Genomic DNA, 20,657 nt, shown 5'->3' with positions numbered 1-20,657 from the left:
CAATCACCTGCTCAGTCATAGAGGAGAAATACTATAGTCAAGTTCTCTACTAAAGGATTAAACGATATCAGACTAGTTTAAGTAGGCAGAGGCAGACTTGGTAAGTGACACACACTCCTTCCAAACAGCCAAATTAGGCTCCCATCCTCCTTTCTCAAATACCAGTGAAAACCAGTCTCTTTCCTTGACTAGGTGCCAAGACAACTATCACCCTAGACTGGGGTAGGCATCTACGAGAGCTTTGCAGCTCTTCTCAGCCCTGCAGCCTTGCCAGGGAGTGGGTCCCATAGACAGACAGCACAGTGTCTCTGGGAAATTGAGGTCAGGAGGGAACGTGGCACTGTGCCTCCCAGGCCCACAGTATGTTATTTCACCTGCTGGGTACAGAAACTTCTCTCTGGAGTTCAATGAAGAAAGGGCTTCCTTTATGACTTACACAGGGGCTCCTGCACCCAGGGGTCACTGAGGTGTGACCCTTCCCTGATACCGGCTTAGAACATCCACCAGAGAAAGCTGACACTCTGGCTTCTGGAAGCCATTGTTCCAACTTCCAGGTTCAAACCCCAGCCAGCTCGTTTTAATGGAATTGCAGAAAAGGATTCTACTTGAGCTGGGAAGCAGATCGAGTGGGGAAAATGTGAAAAGAAAAAAAAACTTCCTCTTGAACCTAATATCTCTATCTTTTAAAAGTCAATATTTTTCATTGTCTTCAATGTTATTAATATTACCATATTTGCTTCTTGAATAGACTTAAGGCAACAGTTTCCTTTTTCCCCTGCTTTTATTTTTATTGAATATTTTATGTATTTACATTTCAAATGTTATCTCCTTTCCCAGTTCCCCCCTCTTCCATACCCCTCCCCTGCTTCATGAAGATGCTCTCCCTCCCACCCACTCCCACCTCAACACCCAGGCATTCCCCTACACTGGGGCATCGAGCCTTCACAGGACCAAGGGTCTCTCCTCTCATTGATGCCAATGCCATCCTCTGCTACACATGCAGCTGGAGCCATGGGTCCCTCTATGTGTACTCATTGGTTGCTGGTTTAGTCCCTGGGAGCTCTGGGGGGTCTGGTTGGTTGATACTATTGTTCTTCCTGTGGGGTTGAAAACCCCTTCAGCTCCTTCAGTCCTTTCTCTAACTCCTCCACTGGGGTCCCTGTGCTCAGTCCAATGGTTAGCTACAAGCATCCTTGTCTGTATCAGTAAGGCTCTGGCAGAGCCTCTCAGGAGACATCCATATCAGGTTCCTGTCAGTAAGAGGCAACATTTCCTACCCGTTTGGTCTGGGAGCTTTGGACAGTCCACATTTGTGAACTGTCTCTTTTGAAACTGAACACCATCATTGCCAGTTGCCCGTTAAGCCCAATACTCGTTTAAGTCTTTCCCGAGAGCCTCCACCTTTTAAGTCCTTGATGGCAATTCTATTTTACTGTTCTAAGCTTCCTTTATTTACTCATGGGTGAAGGGCTTTACCTCCTCTGGAGGTCAGAGGACAGCTTCAAGGAGCTCTCTCTCTCCTCCCACCATGTGAGTTCCAGGAATCGAACTTAAGTCATCGGGCTGCTGACAAGGTCCTTTACTCTCAAGCCATCTCACCAGCCTTCCTTTTGATGTACCACACTAATGTCTGGCAAAGATTAACCTAGCAAATATCTCAAGCCATGCTTAGGACCATTCGAGGTGCCAAAGCTGAAGTGGGCAACAGGCATGTACATCTCTTCATGGTGTTTCCCAATATAATACTCTCGGGGTTTTTGGAGCATTTAAAACAAAAAACAACAACAAAAAAAAAAAAACATGTCATTGAAGCTCCAACAGGTAAAAGATAAATTAGCCCAGAGAAAAGCTGAATAACACTTCTGATCCTCTCGGAGAAATCTGAGGGGTGGAGGGATCCTTGATGAGTTGACCTTGGTATAAGGTGATGAAGCCCGGAATAGAAACAATTAATTTTTTATTGGAATTTGCATAGCAATTTTTTTTTCATTTAATGATGGTACCTCTGAGTTCCCACATTAAACCTAGTGTTATTATTGGGAAGTGAATAAGTAGGTACTCATGGAAAAGAAATATTAGTTTAAAAATCATAACTGCTGCCGGGGAGGATGTGCAGTTATGTATCTGTGGTTTAAATGTTTCTGTCTTTTGTCCTCACCCACCTCTAATTCCATCAATGACAGTGAGAAACAGTGAAACCAACATCTTTGATGTTTTTCAGAAAACCATGTCAGTTCATATTTGGTTCTGTTTTCCCCATTGTATTTACCATGTGCATGGGGTGGTGGTGGTGGTGGTGGTGGTGGTGGTGGTGGTGGTGGTGGTGGTGGTTCTGGCACTGATGCTGGTGTTATCCTCAAACATGCATGTGAATGTCAGAAGACAACTTGTGTGAGATGGTTCTCTCCTACCCTGTAAGTCACTGTGGCTAGAACTCAGTTTGTCAGACTTGGAGGCAAGCTCACTTAGCCACTAAGCCCTTTCACCAGCCCTCTTGCTTGGATTTTCAATGATCCTGGATCTAAACACTATGCCCTGGGAAACGTTCTAGAGCACAGTGAAGCTGTCCTGAGATAAGATACCCAGAGTGGCAGAGTGGCTCCTGCTACCACTGACAAGCTCCTGGATCCCAGGCAATCTGTATCAACTTCGTGTTAAAATAAATATATTGTTGCCCAGCTTAGAGAATTCTTATAAGAATATTTTGTAACAAAGCCCTGTAGAATGTTGTATGTCCCAGAACTCTTCGTGCAAAATGTTTCTTTTACAAGTTTTTTCTGCTTTATATTTGAGATGAGGTCCCAGTAACCCAGGTTGGTTGACTAGCTAGCTGAGGATAACTTTGATAACTCTTGTCTCTACATCCTGCATTCTGGGATTGCAGATGGGCACTATCACGCCAAGCTTCCTTACAATGTTTGGAGGCCATGTTTTGTACAGGAGGAGACGGAGCACGGAGAACCTGTTTTCAGGCCAAGATCACACAGATGGCGGGGGTAGCATCAAGTCAAAAGGCAGAGCTTTCTCTTTCTGCTGCTTTCATTCAGGGTCTGTGAACACGCAGAAGGCACACGGGAGGGCCATAAGGCTTATTACTGCCCTGATCTGCAGTCTGTCTACCAGTGCTCTGAGGAATTCCCCTAGCCCAGTGCTCTCTCCAAAGGGGAATAGTCCCCTCTTCCTCTCCCTTGATCTCTTACTTCCCCATCAAACAAGCTCTGTTCTCACTCACTCCTCTGGCTCCCCTCCCACCATCCCCCTCTTTGGTTTTGCTTGTCCCTTGTAACACAGACATAAATGATGGTGACTCCTTGCTTATTTATTTGGTTTTGTTTTTAGTTTAAGTTTGAATAATAGACAAATCAAGATTACTTTATAAAGCTTACAGTCTTTGGTAGTGTCTGGATTGGATGTAAACACGGATTGCACAAGACTATAAAAGCCTTTGTTGGCATTCCAAGAGAATAACCTGGGACCATTAAGTTTCCATTACTTGATGTCCTCTCCTGTCTTCTCCACATAGGCAATGGTGCATGAATTTATGCTCTGGGGTGTATACACTGCACTGGTTTTTGATATGCCTCCCAGAAAGCCTTGTTGGGCATGTGCAAGTGTTTTCTGAGGAATGCCCACTCTGTAAGGGGAACATGATGTACTCCAGTTTCTCATTGAAAGTGAATTTCAGTAAGATATTATCACTTACTCAACACCACCAGGAAATTGGAATAATGAAGTCTTCAGCATTTGCCAAAGATTCTGTGTTGATTTAGAACCGGTTGTTTTCCCACATATTCAGGGAGTTACTTGGAGTGGTTTTTCATGAAGAAAAGTTGGAGTTTAAGAAAGAGTCTAAATATAGACTTAAGCACAGGCACTAAGAGAAAGGCAGGCTTAAGAAAAGGACATTTAAACATATTCTGGAGTGGACAAGGACTTCTCAAGAGAGAAGCTCACTATATGAGTACTGGAATATACTGTTTCATATGTATAGAACAAAATATCACATTTCCAAAATAATAGGACCTGTTTTCATAAGGAATTTTGCAATTTTTCCAACAAGTGTTTTAAAAATCAATTGGATAATCTCTTTTCCTTCCCCTAGAAAGTAACTGTGGAATCATGATTCCAGTGTGTATGTGAGAATTCTTATATGTAATGATTTTATTTCATTTTCCCTCAAAATCCAATAAAACATTATCTCCTCATGAAAAGCTATAAAGTTGTAGTCCTTCTGAAAAAGATATTTATAATTAATCTGAGGTTTCACACATATTTAATCTATTAGTAGAAAAATTTCCCATCTGGACTCCAATTATCTTGCAAAAGTTTGAGAAGAGCCTTTAAAAAAAAAATCCTTGGCCACATGCTATTCTATTCTGTTGACGGCTCTTCCCTGAGAACAAGAGAGGGGAATGCGGCTACAGGCTTCATGAAAGCTTCCGTCTGGAGAAAGGACTGGACCCTAGTTGTCTTCCTACCATTGGGTTTCTTTATCAGTAGAAACCACACACCCTCTGCCATGAGAACTGCACAAAGGAATTCTCAAATGTGATTCGAGGTTTAACCTTGCTTTAAGACTTACGAGTGTTGAGAGGCACCACAGCGTCTCCCACTCCTTCACTCTGAGGGACCTCCTGAACTGTCAGGGAACAGAATGGCTTGAGAGAGAAGTGGGATCGATTGTGCTGAACCATCTGAGATAGATTCTTTCTAAAGGGTAGTACCTGGTTTCCCAGAAAGTCACTGGCCCCACAAGAGACCCCAGCCCATGCCTCTAAAGCCCAAGAGGTTTAGGCATCACAGCAAACATCCAAAAAGGTAGCCCTGGGCTGTGTGTGTGACACTGCTATGTGTGTTGCTGTATGTGCATGCTTGTCTACATGTGTTTTGCCTCTGAAGGTTTGAAGTCAATTCTGAATTAGTTTTCTCACATTGTCCACCTTGGTTTTGGGCAGTGGGGATGGGGTGGGAAGAGAGGGTCTCTAAGTGACCTGAAATTGACCTACACTAGCCTGGCCGGTGAGCCTCTTGTGTCTACCTCCACCTCCTGGGATTGCAAGCACTTTTAATTCTTGTAATCTTACCCAGGATTTTTCACATGGGTTCTGGAGAGCAATCTTGGGTCCTCAGACAGTTTAACTACTGAACTATTTCCCCTGCCCCTGTGTGTTCTTGCTTTTCTGATTCACAGTTCCTTGTACTCAATACACACACACACACACACACACACACACACACACACACACACACACACACACACAAAGCATATATTATGTACATTACATATTTACATTTCAAAACATCCCCTTTTTTGTTTTGTCTTAATGTGATACCAAAAAAAAAAAATGTGTAGAGGTCAGAAGACTGCTTGCAGAAGTTGGTTCTCTCTCTCTCTCTGCATTTTGGGCCACAGGAATCAAACATCACTCTGTTGGACTTCCCAGCAAACACCTTCGCCTCCTGAGCCATCTCACCATCCCCAACATTTCACTCTTGCCATGGATAATTTTAGTTGTAGTTAGCTAAAGACAACAAAGGACATGTTTGTCAGGGATGATGTACTTTCCATAGTAGATGCTACCAGCATTTCAAGGTCAGTGGCTTCAAGCGAAGTAAGATGCTGCTCGCCAGTCATCAATGTCTGTTATAAGAGGACTTGGGGGTTCAAAGCAACGTAAGCTGCTGGTCTCTAGCAGGCAGCACTGCATCCTCAGAATCAGCTGGGGATGATATTCGATTTGTGGTCAGGAAGGAGCATCAGCCCTCCACGTTGCATCCTGACAAGAATAGGATCTAAAGTTTTCTAGTTATTCCAGTTTTCTTTCATTTGGATTTAATTTGATTTGAGTTCTTTTCTGTCCACTGTCTCTTGAAGGAGAGACATTCCCTCCTGTCTCTAGAAACCTTCTTGGAGGAGTCCATTGCTCCCTCCCATCTGCAACTTGGTTTAGCCAGGCTTTGATTAATAGGGACCACCCTATTGTTCATTTGTTTGACGAGGGGATGTGTGCAACGTGTGTTCCCGGTGAGTGAGATTTCAGTAAAGAGCTGGCTGTGCTTTCAAACCCTCCTTGCCTGTGAAATCCAGCCTCTTGAAACTGGAGGTCAGTGGGGAGCAAGCAGAGGTGTTTTATGCTCCCCCCACTGCACCGTCCAGACACCAGCACCTGTTAGATGTGAGGGTGAAATGATTGTGTTGGAACTCTGGGACAGAGCCCTAATTCGGACCTGAATTAGGCTGTGATGTAGGCTGGATAACGAGCACAGGAGACTGCCCATTGCTACACATCATTACCATGCAGATCATGAAAGCAAATGAAATGGTTCGAGCAGATAACAGCTGGTTTTATTCTGCTTTTCAAAGATTCCCTTAAACAACCCTGGGTCTCCTGGCTTTTATTTAAGGGTGAACACCCGATTGTAAACACAGGAGCGATGCGTTCTCATGATGTCAGTAATAAAAGCATGTATAGAGCAAGCTGCATGTGTATTCTGGAAAGCCACCTAACCATTAAAGCCAAGAAACATAGTCTGGCACAAATCTTATTATGTGTCCAAGAGGACTTGATGGTATGCACATAAGAAAATGTAATGAACCAGCAGGAGAGGGGAGAGAGGGGAGGGGGAGGAGCTGGCTTTGCTCTCGGAGAGAGGTTAGCTGCAGAATGAGGCAGAGAGAGGTAGAGCTGCCAAGATCATCTGAGAAAGGGGTTAGCAGAGCATGGGGACTAGGAGCAGTTGCTTTTTGTTTCCCAGCGGCATGAGAGCATCCCCCGCTTGCATTTTTGCCGATTAGTTATCTGCGATGAGGCTGTGACACAGGAAGAACTCAAGAAGAGAGGGACCCGGGTCTTCCTTTCTTGGGGAATTCAGAACTCATCAGAGGCGATGGGTATCTATTGTGTTTGTAATTGCTATGATCATTATCATAAGCATTAGGTCTAGCTCGCTTGAAGAATTCCGAAGCACCACACGCAGCTCATCAGAATTCTGTAAAAATAAAATCGTGTGCAGGGGGGATTTTGCAGAGCACAGCTTATGGCAGAGCCATTCAATCGAATGAGTCTCATAATGTTGTATAAAAAAAAGCAAGGATAGAAACAATCTCTTCTAGATGTTCTATAAGAAGATCGCGCTCGTCTTTTTCAAAGCATTTTCTTATTTTAGTATAATTGGAGTTCTTTATGAATGGGTGGTTGCATTAATAAGGTAGAAATAAATTATCCCTTTACTGTATTTAGTAATAAAAATGTTGGTGTCTTAGAAAAATAAATGTATATACATATAAACTTTGTACGTAATATTTGTTTATGAACCACGTAGATTATAAGGTAAACCCGTAGAAGAATTCACAAGCAGCTTAATACTGAGGATCAGCTGTTGGCGTGCTTAGAACTGTGCTTAAAATAATTTTATTTAAAAAAATGAGAGGCATAAAAATGTCAACTGCATATATTTACTGCTCAAAGATCCTGGTTCACCTGTGCATAAATACAGCTGTCCCCAAGGGTGTACACGTTTACAGATGCAAATTTGTCTTTTACCTGCCCAACACATGTGCTACAATGGATCTCAAAACTAAGCAGTGTAAACCGGCTAAACATGGGGGGTTTCTGGTATCTCTGCCAGATAAACTAAGGTATGGTCCTGGGTCTAAACTGAAGATGGATTTTCTGATCTTGGGTGCTCAGTAGTCTGTATGGGAGGGGCCAGCGACATAAAGTCGCACCAGCTCACTCTAATAATCGACCTTCTAGTTCTTTGTATCAATAGGAGATGGCATAGAGCGTTGCTGTTTTAAAGTGACCTTTCCAGTTCTTTCGGAAACAGATCAAACTGCCAACATTTTCCATCAGTGTATAAATGTTGATTCTGTGGGCTCAGGCTAAATAAAATAGAGCAACAATACCCAGCCAACCCTGCCTATGCCTTCCAACTTATGCCAGTATTCTATCTGCAACTAATGAAACCTGCTACATTCATAAATTGTGAGTTACTGGTTTTACATCTCCCCTCTCTTCTCTCCTCTTCCTCTCTCATCCCTTCCCTGACTCCTGTTCTTCCTTCCCTCTAGGAATATTTTCTGGACTTGGCCCTTTTCACTGCTGCATACACTACTCAAATAGAAAAGTATAAAAGAAAATGTACACAATGCAAACCTGGGTTTCTAACCTAGGAAAAAGGTGGCCATTAGCATATCAAAGCAGGAGCTGGCCACCAGGTTCTCTCTGAAACCCTCAGTCCCTACCTGTTCCAGGGCCTGCCCGCTGGTGCTGGCTACACCTAAACGTCTATAGCCCAGAGGCTAGGCAGCCCTCCCTCCAGCTCCCCTCCCCTATATAATCCAACCATTTCGGTTACCTGGTCTTTTCTTTTCTACCCTTTACCCTCCTGGCATCCAGATCTGCCTCTCCCTGAACATGTCCTTTCTTTGCATGGCCTGGTTCAGGGTCAAGTCCACTCCGGCCTCTCCAAGATGCCCCAGCCTCTGGCTATGGTCTCCTTTTGATCTACAATCATGGTACCTAGGGGCAGTCTATTCTTTCTCTTTTACTTCTTTATTTCATTCATCTGGTGCCAAAACTCAGGGCCAGTCGAGTTCCTCCGTTTTGCTTCTTTCTTTCTTTTTATTTTTTCCATTCACTGCAGAAAAAAAAAACACACACACAAAGAGTAAATTTTGTACCAAGTAGCATTATAAATAGCCTGTGAATAAATTGGTCTTTAAAATGCCTAAGATGAGGTTTTAGAATCAGCAAAACACGAAGCTGCATCAGTCAGGCACCTAAAGCAGGCTGAGTGGAGCTCCAAAATTCGGTGGCTCCTGTTGGCTTACATACAGTACACAGACTGTTCATATGGCTAGCAAGCATGAACTTGGATTCCACGTGAATATCAAGTTGGGAAGCCAAGCACTCTATGAATATGGACATTGGTGGTGTGTATACATAAAATCTCCCCATAGTGAGGCAGGGTACTGTGCTGAGAATGGTTCCCACCACTGCTAATCTCCCTGCTTTAGGTGGAATCTCTCTTCTGATCGTGGCAGGTGTCATGATGGCTTTGTAAGCCCTCATTCATCAGATCGCAAGTGGACACCGCAGCCACCCCTTTTCTGTAGATCCATGCAAAATTATGATTCCTTCACGTTTCAAACAAAGAGATACGCCATTTGTAAGCAAAGGAGGGTAAATGTCACTTTCCCGCTTTTCAAGACTCAAAGTAATCCAAAATCAAGATGAGCGAAGACGCTAGGAAAATCTGCCCCTTGGCCCTGCCTTAGGCGCCTAATGACTACAAGATGTCTGGAGCATATTTGAGCAGTAAGAAGAATCTGCTTCCCGAAGGGAAACCGCTCCTGAGAACAGACCCAGAGGTACAATAAATAAATGGACAGGTCCAGGAAAGTCTGGATCACAGCACGTTCTGAAGTCAAAGAACAAAGCTGAGAGCATCACGTGACCTTTCTATGCCCTTCTGTGAAAACCTTTTCCATGATGATGGCTTCCACAGTGCTCTTTCTAAGCAGACGTTTTTCTTACTTTGAGTTTCATGGTGCCATGCTACCAATTCGCAGTTTGCTATCGTGCCCCAATCCTGCATTCCCCCCACAACACTTTGCCCCAGCAGGAAAGTGCTGACTACCTAAAAGAACCAAGATAGAGGAAAAGCCTATGTTAGAAACAGTGCGTCGAGTTCTTCTCTACAAACTAGGGTAGAACCTGCGCGATTCTCTTTGACCGTGCTGGTTTGGACTTTGAATAGCACAGCTCCCGGTGCCGCTCTCTCCTCAGCCTTTCTCTCAGTTGTCTCACCTTTCCTCCAGATTAGTCCTGGCCTACGAGCCCTGGGCATCAAAGGAATTAGGTCAGACCCAGAAGAAATCAGGTTGCAGGCAAGGAAAAATAATTTAAAAAATAGAAGCTTGGAACCTCTGTGCGCCTTCAGGCAGACTAACGAACCCTGGCCTTAGATGTAACAGTATTAAGTAATTGGTATATCAGAGAGACACAGCAAAGATGTTGGAGAGACCAAAGATTTTAACGGCATGGAGCTCTGAGCAATTTATTTAAAGCTGGTCTGCACATACTGTTCAAATCAACTGGCTTCGGAGACTTCAAACAATATTTGCAATTAAAAAAAATAATTCCAGAAAAAGATCTGGAACAATATCTGTTTTCCTATATAATTTGGGGTTTTTTATTTTTAGTTTGAATTTCTATCTTATACAAGATTAGCAATCTTTAATAGTCCATGTGATCTATACCCAGCAAAGAGGTTAGCGTGTTCAATGCTTCTTACTCAATTACTCTTATGCTATCTTCTCTTGGGTTTCTCTAAGGATTATAGATGAGGGTGTGTGTGTGCGTGTGTGTAGGATGATGTCATTATGCATGTGAAGGCAGGTACAAGACAGAATGAGGCCTGCCGTTGGACGAGAAGGAAGGATGAGTGGGAGAAAAGTTTTAGAGAGGGGAAGGAGACTAGAGGGAGAGAACAGCCCCCACAGTTCTGTCCCTAGTGTGGGATAAAAGAAAGCTTTACATATATACATATATATGTAATTATTATATAATTATTACATATATATGATTATTTTATATGTATATATAAAATTTTACAGTGACATGTGTGATATTGTATATAATATATACTATTATATATGCACATTAGAGAGAGACTTCGGGAGGTGATCACGCTTAGTCCATCCTCCAGATGACTGTTTTAGGTGCCATTATAACTGCCTCCAGCGTGATTGGAGGAGCCATCCACATCTAAGCTACAGTATCATCCAAGGGTGTGCTAAGAATAGCCACAGCCGAGAGCAAGGCCTGGCAGAGACGCCAGGGGAGGCTATCAAAGTCGGCAGTAACGTTCAAGAGTGTTTTCCAGAGCTGGCCCGTGGAGATGGGACTATTTATATGTGATCTCTCAAGCTTGGACTGTATTTTGGGAAAGATATTTCCCTCAGAATGCTTAGATTAGCCTCTATTCATTCTCTTCACCTCTGACAGGTTTTCTTGGGTGAGGGAACAGAACTTCGGGTGATTCCAGTCATGTGCACACCACCATATTTGATGTTCAGAACAACCCGTGAGAAACATACCAGTGCTGTTTGTATGCCAGTGCACGGCAAGCATCTTGTTAGAAGGCCCCAATCTGATGGTAGCAAAGAAAGTTTGAACGAGGGGCACCTGCATTATTCCCAGTATTTTTTCCCATCTTGTATAGGTTTTAGGTTTAAGGGAGGATGAAGACTATGGTTTCCAGGTGCAGTGAACCCCACTTTGATAGCTTTGTGACATGTCCTCGAAGGACGATCATGTTGTCATCAATAGTACAACTGTAATCTGAGGGAAAGTCAACTACTATTTAGAGTTGTGAGACTTTACTTGGCTGAGAGGAATACCCGAAGGAAACAAGGGAAGGGAGAAAAAACTAATGTGGCTGTCTCTGAGCTTTCAGGCCATCAGGCTAGGGCCCACATTCTCTTCTTCATTGACTCACCCAGGTCTCCAGCCTGGGGTCCTGCAGTCCACTCTTAGGGTGTGACTCTCTGACCTCAAGTAGTAATTCTCTCTAGAAACACCCTCACCAATGCACCACAACTGGGCTTTACCAACTTCCTGCTTCTCTCACTCTGAGAGTAAATATCAAGTGTGCTGTTATGATGTTCTTTTAATCCACATACGTTTCAGCTCCTCGTGTTTAAATTCATTTAGTCTTCACCCTGAGATAGGCAGCCATTCTTAACTCTGCAAGACAGGAAACTGAAGCAGATAAGTGACTTCTCCCAAGTCACCAACCAGAATGAGCAAGGGTCAACTTACTACATTGTCATTACTTCACATTGTGTGACAAGGTGACGCTTCCTTCACACTGTCATTTTGACTTTGTGACTGGAAATAAACTCTAAGGATGACGTTTTACATGCACGAGACCTTGTGCCTTGAACGACCTGTCCTCATCGCCATCCCCTAGTTCTTAACACTTACCTCTGACACTTGAGCTCTTGGGACAGGCTTCCCAGAACCAGAGACGTGACTTACAAGCCTCTCGATCCTCAATGAACTGTTATTTGCTCCTGTCCCCCTGTACTGTGCCGACCCGCTTTGATTTCTCAGTCCCATGGGACCCTCTCAAGCAACGGGAGAGAGGAGACTCCCACCTCAGTGTCTTCCTGCCATTAGCTAATAGTGTGTGAATGAGGCATAAAGCACATGACCCCCTGGGGTCTTAGACTTATGAAGAGATAGAAGGAATAAAATGGCACACATATTTGGTTGAGTTAGAGTTGGTTAGAGCGAGGCAGGTATAAACAAAGTAAATGGTACCAAATACCGGAAATGGTGCACATCGCCTGTTTTTTTTCATAAAGAGAAACACTCTTGACCCATCCTAAAACATATTTTTTTTGAATAGCCATTGGCACTGATTCAAAAGGTAGTGGTTATGTTTGCTCTTGGGAAGTTCTTCTTCCTTCCCTTCAGCATCACTTACTCCCCATCAGGAAAGGGGGCCTTGGGTTCCCTAGTCGCCACACCATGAAGAGTCTGTCCTGCATTGATGTCTCTAGATGGGGTCCTTCTTGTCTCTTGGCCACTGCTCTGAAAGATGCTGCTGCAAAACCTGACCTCTGTCACCTTTACCCGATTCCACAGTGAACGCACTCCGACATCCTAAACCTGCTGGGTGTAGGTTCGACTTTCGGATAGATACATCATCTGAGTGCTGAAAAGCAGAGTGCACACAATTTCCAGTGATTTATGTCTACTCCCCGTGACAGAGCTCTCCTGGCAGAACAAAAATAGATGAAATAGAATGATTTTCTCATTAATAACTGCATCTTTGCAAGAAAATGATATCACCTACAGAAACATATGTGCGAACTTCAGGCTGCCTTTACAGATAGTTTTGTTTTATGGTTTATGAACACAGCATTCTGCTAAGGGCTAGGGATGTAACCCAGCAGTAGGCACTCTCTCGCTTAGCATGCCCAAGGCCAGAAGTTTGTTCCACAATGCTGCAACAATTAATTGACGGGTTACTCACTTAATCAAGATAAAAAAAAAGAGAAAAAAGCAGGCTGTTATCGGAGAAGCATTGCCCTTGAAAGATTTTGAGCTGTTTACTACAGGGAAGAAACAACAGTCTTCTTGGAGAGCTCCTTTTGACAGTGATCATCAAAGCAGAAAAACACAGAGGGAAGACTGGCCTGTCTCCTTGAAATCAGTGGTCCTGAGTTTTGTCAATAAAAATGAATTTTATCAAAACTCTTTTACATTGGCAAACAGCTTCTCATCTTTTAAGTGACCGAACAATTATTTTCGTGATTGCATAACTTAACATTATTGGATATTATTTTCTAGATATTTAAACAGAGCCCACTGTATGCCAAACACTAGGCTAGTTACACGCAGCATAATATGTCCTCAAGTTAAATATCTTGTTTGTCTCTGTGTCTTTACTCCTGGGACCTAATGCTATGACTACGGGCAACATGAAGTGGCAAGCCAGCCAACCCCTGCACCCCTAACACACACACACACACACACACACACACACTCAAACACACACACACATACACACGCACTCTAACACACACACTCAAACACACATAACATACACGCACACTCAAACACACACACTAACACACACACACACTCAAAATAACATAAAGGTCAGAAAGATATGTGTGTGAACGTGTTATAATTAACACCAATGATAACGTCTTTGAGATTACATGAAATCAGCCCCTCTGGATTGGAGTCAACCCAGAACACAGAAATTAAAATCCCTGCTTGTTACTAGTGAGCAGCAACAAGGCTGACTGGAGCCTTTCCATCTTCTGCTTACAAATCGAGTAACATGCAAAAATCTTTCTGACTCTTGTCCAGTTGCGTTGAGCCCATTGAATATGTTAGTGCAACTTTGGTACCTTCACAATGTGTGTATTTTATATATATATGTAAAATATGTATCTGTATATATGTATATACAGTATGCATGTATATATTATACATAAACAACATACTTATATAATTATGTATGCATGCTATTTTTAGGTTTCGGTTATTTGAAGGTTATATGTGCATATATATATATATATACATGTATATATGTACACAGGTGTATATGTATAAATGTGTATGTTCAGGTGTGTCTAGAGACAAGATCACAAGAAGCCCAGGCTGACCTTGGACTCGCAGTAGCAGAGACTAACTTTGAACTCCTAATCCTCCGCCCCAATCCTCTGGCTCTCAGTGCCTGCTTCTCTTTGTGTATCTTTAGCTACAACCTTGTATTGTCATGGACGTGTATGAAACCCTGTTTGGGAGAGAGGGAGAGAGAGGGAAAACACCGCGTCCTCACAAACTCTAAGACGCATGTGACTCTGGCCGAAGACCCATGTATCAATATACACGCAGATTCCTACAACTTCGGAGAACTTTCAACATATATGTTTTTGTCCCCTAATAAGGATTATATGTTGAAAAAAAGTGTGTGTCCTCAAAACGTCTTTGCCTCCTGCTCCGGAGTCCTCTCCTGGTCTCGCAAGTCTCATTGGGATGCTTGGTAAACAAGCTTCACCTTTCTCTCTCCAGTCTCAGGGTAGAAAGGGTCCCTTTAACTCCCGCAGACAGTAAATCACAGTCTGTGTGGTGGTTCTCAGAAGACACTTAAAGGGCTGAATTGGACGCTCTACCTAGCGCCCTTGCCAAAAGAGTTCGGAAATGACTTCCAGCTTCCCACAGTAATAAAATGGCACTGTTTGGCATCCTTAAGGTAATAAAACTGATTTTTCCCCCCATTCTAGTAAACGAGAAGAGAGGCCTGGTTGTTTGAAAAACTGATTTAAATTCATGTGTTTGCCTCAAATTATAAGGCGTGATATGAAAACACTTAGGTGAACTTCAGACCACCTCAGAAGGTTATTATTATCCTCAGCTCTCTGGGGAAAGGAGCTGGGGGTGGGGGCGAGCAGGAAGGGTGGCCAGGTGCCGTCGCTCTGCGGCCACGGTCAATAGGTGGCGCTCTTCCCACTGAGTCGGGTTGACCCAACGCGGAGGCTGCTCCTTGGAGAGTTATTATCTTGCTTGAAGGAAATGCTGTGGAAGTTCCCTCATGTCTCTGGCACTGTTAAATAGCTCTGGAGTCTAATCGCAGGCTCCAGATTCACTTTGTGATGAAAAGGCTCTAGGAAACAGGCCCTGTCTTTAAGACGAGACCTCAAGCAGAGAAGTGCCGTCATTTGTATACAAGACTTGAAAATTACATGACACGTGCTCCCCATTGTTTCAAAAGAAAAGGAAAAAAAAATCCAACCGGCGTTCTTCCTATTTGACTCACAGGGTCTAGAAGGAAGTTCGATCATCTTCACTTCCCATGTAGCTATTCACCTGCAACCTGCAACCCTGGGATTTCTTCTAGACTACACATCTCCAACTAAAAGCAAACATTTCGTGAAGGAGGAAGGCCAAAAGCTAGTCAGCCAAGCACCGAAGACTAGAGCACTCTGTTTTGTTCAACTGTACTAGAAGCGAGAATTTAAACGGTTTTAACCAGAAAAGGACAAGATTAATCTGCCGTGTACAGGGTCTAACTCACGTTTTGTCTCTGTTTATATGCTGCAATTAGAAGGATGTTACAAAGGAATTAGGGGCATCTCAGAAAGAATCTGGAATGACTCGCTGACTTCAACTCGCTTCACTTCAGCTACCTTCAACTCATCACATTCTTAATTGAGAGTCACCAGCGCCCTTTGTATAGTCTCTTTGTTAAAATATCTGGAGCAGCAGCCTCGGTAGTTCGAGGGTAATCATTTTAGTAGACAAAACTATCGCAGATCCTAAAAACATAATTGCATAAAGAAACCGGATGTCGACACACCCTGCTTAACAATGGTGAGGAAGGGATGACCAACACCCCGCCCCCGGACAAAAGATACACTAAGAAGAAGCAGAACGAACCAGATCATAACGGTGGTCTGTAAACACTTAGTGCTTCTTTAGTAAGCCTATGACAGCTTGGTTCAACAGAGAGGGAATTAGATGGAGATGCTAATGACCGAGCTCACGAATACTTCCAGGGTGTGTGTCCCAAATCAGAATCTCAGGAACTGAGTGGGGGACCGTCTGTGATAAATATCAGAAGGGATCCTTTCTGCCTTAGTCCCAGAATGTCCACGGAGACTGCCTGCCCACTGCTCACCCTTAAACACTACTTTCAAGGACCCCATTTAGCTGTCTAATTATGTTGCCTTCACCGAGACTCAAGCAAGGGTTCTCTAAAGCAGGAGTAGAGTTCCGGACCAGTCTGGATTCCCGCACTCCAGCCCCTTGGCAGGTCTTTTATCCCCTGCTCTCAGGATTTTAAGCTACGAGCTTTTCCAAGAGATCTTATCTTATTTAGCTATGCACATAGTAAGTCAATAACTATTTGCTGAATGATGAAACGAATGAATTCATGTGAACATTAGCTGCTTGATTTTTTCTTCCTTCTTTGTTAAAACAGAAGTGATTTTACTTTCGGCAAATACCTACAGATGAGAACATATAGATTCTGGACTTTCAAGGACAATGTTTGTCCCCGAAGATAAACACTCCATGGCGCTCACACTGAACAACATTCTGGTTAAAAACAAAGAGAAAATGAATTAATGGTTGGCAAATCCAGAATCTCTGCCCCCTGTTAAAAGAGTTTATGGCTTTACTGAGATTTGTCCCTCACTATCTCCCGTAGCTAGCTTTAAAGTACCTATTTATCTTCCCGTGATATAAATATTATTGAATACATGACATACATGAAATAGTCAATTTCCTTTGTATATTCCTAGTTGTGGCTGGCTGATTATGACCCTCTGATGAGGGAAGAAGGAAACAGTGCACAGTTTGCATCCAAGTAACATCCCTCATAGTCTTGTAACAGAGAAAAATGAACTTATTTGTCGATGTAGCGCTATCTTGGTTGAGTGCCTTGGCCCCATACGAAATAATTCACAGAGTGCAGGAGCACAACAGGAAAGCGATCGCCCTTTCTTCACTCCACACATTCAGGGAGCTACCCCTGCTGGTTTACTATTGCAGGGCGGGGCTTCTAAATTAATATGTAGGTTAAAGAGTTCCCGAAAGGGAGCCTTCCCAGTCGTCCGCACTTACACAGCATCTACAAGCGGGTGTAGTGAAACCGGTTCTGCGCGCAACTGCACGGGAACAGGCTCCGTAGATCTGGCCTGCATCCCAGGAATGCGCACGTGTCCAAGTTTCTCAGGTAACTCAGGCAAGTTGTCCCTGAAAGCCGCTGAAGGAGTCACAGTCTGAAGAGGTAAAGAGCTTTTCTTTCTATGCCAAGCTGCATTCTAGGAACAACAAACATTTTCCTTAACTACGCTATCCTTTTCCTGTAAAGTACAGTTTACCTGTCCCTAAACTACATTCTACAGATTTCGACAAAGTTGGCCGTGATCTGTGAGTAGGGTGACTTATAAGAATCCCTTTTAAAAGAATAAAATTAACTGAGGGTTACTAAATACAATTAAAAAGAACTTACATCTTGAGACTATATTTTAGGCCAGGTGTGGTAATAACACACCTAGCAGCACCGCACGCAGAGAAAGGAGACAGGAGGACTGAAAGTAAAAGTCCGCGTCTTCTAGGTTAGCAAATCATTACACTGGTAACTCATAGACTCGTTACCTTGACTCTTTATTAGATAGTATTCAAAAGTCCCCATGTCCCTTGCCAACTCACCATTAGATTCCCACATGAGGGTTTTGGTTTTGGGTTTGGGGTTTTTATGTGGTGACTGTTTGTTTGTTTGTTTGTTTAGTTGTGTTTTGTTTGTTCTGGTGTGTTGTTTTGTTTTTGTTTTTGTTTTTTTTTTTGTAACTTTTGAAAGTTCTTTTCCTTCCTTAGCAACAGTGTGAGCTTCTTGTTGACTGAATTATTCCTCTGCATTAGACTTTCGGTCTTGGTGGTACCATGCTTCTGGGGCTGTGGAAAAGATACCTAGAAGAGCTGTTGTACTAAGATCTTTCTGCTGGGGCTTTGCCAGCATCTCAGAGGCAGACCTTCTCTGACTTAGACAGTGTTCCTCTTCCCCAAGGGGAGTACTCCTAACAACTAGAATCCAAAGACACTACAGAAGTATTTTCTAACACATCCCCATCCCCACCCCCATCAGCAGTAAGACATAAGACTTTGATTTCAGAACTACACAGTACCCAAGAAGAATCCAGAAAAACTGGCCTTGCAAGGGCTCCCATTTCAGTCTGTTGCATTAGATAACATAGCTTTTGGCTAATCACAGTTCTGTACAAGGCTCCATTCTTCGTTGAACTTAAGCATGAAATATAGCCTTGTGGGTGTCGTTGGTTCCTGGACTCTGAAGGCTTCTGTGCCATATGAAACCAATAAAATACATTTTTGTGGCAGGACATGGTGGCTCATATCTGTAATCCCAGCACTCAGAAGGCTGTACCAAGACGGTCACTGAGAGTGGAAGGCTAGATAGACTGGGCTATGTAGCCAGAATAAAGCCTGACAGAACAACACAGGAAGGCCCTGTCACCAAAGAGAAAGAAGAGAAAGGGGAAAGGACAGAGGGAGGGAAGAAGGAGAGGGAGGGGGAGAAAGGAAAAGAGGAAGGGTAAAGAGAAAGGACTTTCTCTTGTCTTTCCTGAGCCACAACTGTCACAAGAGATGAGCAACATGACAGTCTCCTGCCTTAGCGTGTCATCAGTCAGGGGAGGGAGAAAAGTACCTCATTGTGAACTGAATTGGACTCAGTATTCCTCAGAGAAGCATCCCTTGGCAATCCATACACGGTCTCCTTGTCTCCAACGTAGCCAGGTCACCTCTTCAAAAGATTTTATACATGTCTCCAGTCTCTCTTTTTTTTTACCTTTAAGATTGCTGTCCTGCGATAGGCTGTTTAAAAAGGTCACTAGTCCTTGAAGCAGGATGGAAAAGTTCAATCGCCATCAACCCCTAGCCCACCACTTCCCATGAGAATTAGACCCATCCACACGCACAGCTCCTTCCCAAGACGATGTCCTTGGTATTTCAATTCACATGCTCTACCGTCTAACAGAAGCGCTCTACCGCACTGGGGAAAATGGTGTGGCTGAGGAGAGACTGGATTTGTTTCCGACTGTTTGTGAAAACATGGTCTCTAATAACATCGACCAAATCCATGTGCGAAAGCTGCTCAGAAGGAAACAAGCCAGCACATCTGCCTTCTCAAAAACAAACCGAGGCGGGAGAATCCACTTTCCGAAGTTTTAAAAGGAAAAGAGAATGCGAGCGTTATTTTTAAATATCTGCTTCCTTATAAGAATTTGCCCTGGGGCCTGGAAACAATTATAATGAAATTTTGTGGGGGAAACCCCTGCTGTCTGTACGGGGACATTTCTGCCAGGCTTCAAATTAGAGCTCCTATAAATCTTGGAACTGAGCAAAGAACGGAACAAGAATCGTTTAACATACCTGTCAGTGTTTGCACTTAAGGAAGGAGCGCGGGGAAGATTCCCAGATCAACTTCTTTAAGTTGTTGAGCCTGACGCAGGAGGGCCTGGTCTTCAGTTTGCAGCATCTTACACAGACAGATGTGTGTCAAAGTGGAATGTCCGCTCTGCTCGTGTGTGTGTGTTTTTTTTAATAGAACCATGGTCATTTTGGCTCAGTTCTCCATACCAGTACATTCTTTGCCCACATGAAAACCTGCTAGCTAGTTGCTATAAACAAACGCTTAGATGGCTTCTCCTCAAGGAGAGATAAAGCTGAGAGTCCAGGTACACATGTCCCGTCCTGTGGCCAGCCAGACAGGAAAACCAAACATAATGAATGGAACCAAGGGTTTCCTGCCAGTTGCCCGGATGCAGTACACCGCTACGTTGGAACATGTTATACTGTTTGGCTTTACTTGGCTTTGTTTTCCTGAGACAGGTTCTCATGTAGCCCAGGCTGGCCCGAAGCTCATTACATAGGCAAGATGACCTAGCCCTGCGTTAGGCTTTAGATAAACCTACCTCCTTAGACAGTGTCCTCACCCCTCTAGCTCTGTGTCTGTGAAGATATCTCTTCCAAAGCTCTGAGAAGGGAAGCTTACCAAACGCCTAAACTTCCACACTAAAGAAAGCAAATAGAAGTTGTAAGAGAGTAAGTTTCCCTGCAGATTGCAGCCAGGGACACCTCTACCCTTTGAATCAATTTCAGCTCAGTGGGCATGGTCCGTGTTTCCTGAAATTCTCGCCGTTCCTTTGATAATAAGCTAAAGTGTATTGTTTTGTCCTCCAGAGCCGCAGACCGCTGCTAACACAAGGAATTTTGATTTGAAGATCTTTTGCTCACATAATTATACATCCTGTCCCAGATTGCATTGAGGGAAGTAAACAGCGCCTCTGCCTCTCCGTCTGTTGCCAGACATAGGGGAAAGGCCAGATGGGTTCAGTAGCTAAAGCTAAGGAAGACACTCTCACAGGCCATGGCTAGGAAGTTCAATATTATTCCATGCCTAACAGCAGCTGTTTCTGTTTGAACTCCGGGCTACGGAAGATGAACTAGGTTAAACGGTAAATCACTGAATATCAGCTGGGTAAAAGCACGGGTACACGTTGTCTTTGTACATGCAAGGAGTTTGGCTTTTCTATGCAGATA

At 43.5% G+C, this 20,657-nt stretch overlaps 1 protein-coding gene and 1 long non-coding RNA gene across 8 annotated transcripts in view; one reads left to right on the top strand and one right to left on the bottom strand.

Moving 5' to 3' along the window:
• Adgrl2 (adhesion G protein-coupled receptor L2) overlaps positions 1-20,657 on the top strand; it is a 618,928-nt gene that overhangs the window by 84,058 nt on the left and 514,213 nt on the right.
• Positions 7,383-20,251, bottom strand: LOC120101101 (uncharacterized). 2 transcript variants are annotated; one of them, XR_015672687.1, is made up of 4 exons: positions 19,488-20,251; positions 18,763-18,858; positions 17,160-17,359; positions 7,383-8,643 (listed from the first exon to the last, which is right to left on the bottom strand). It is a non-coding gene; the product is annotated as an uncharacterized LOC120101101 (long non-coding RNA). The 2 variants fall into 2 exon arrangements; XR_015672688.1 differs by having other exon boundaries at positions 7,393-8,643; positions 18,763-18,929; positions 19,488-19,813.

This window comes from Rattus norvegicus, chromosome 2 (assembly GCF_021556685.1).
Source record: "Rattus norvegicus strain SHRSP/BbbUtx chromosome 2, alternate assembly SHRSP_T2T, whole genome shotgun sequence".
In the NCBI taxonomy this organism is placed as follows: Eukaryota; Metazoa; Chordata; class Mammalia; order Rodentia; family Muridae; genus Rattus; species Rattus norvegicus.
Note: the sequence above shows the minus strand (reverse complement) of the source record. Positions and strands in the feature narration are given on the sequence as shown.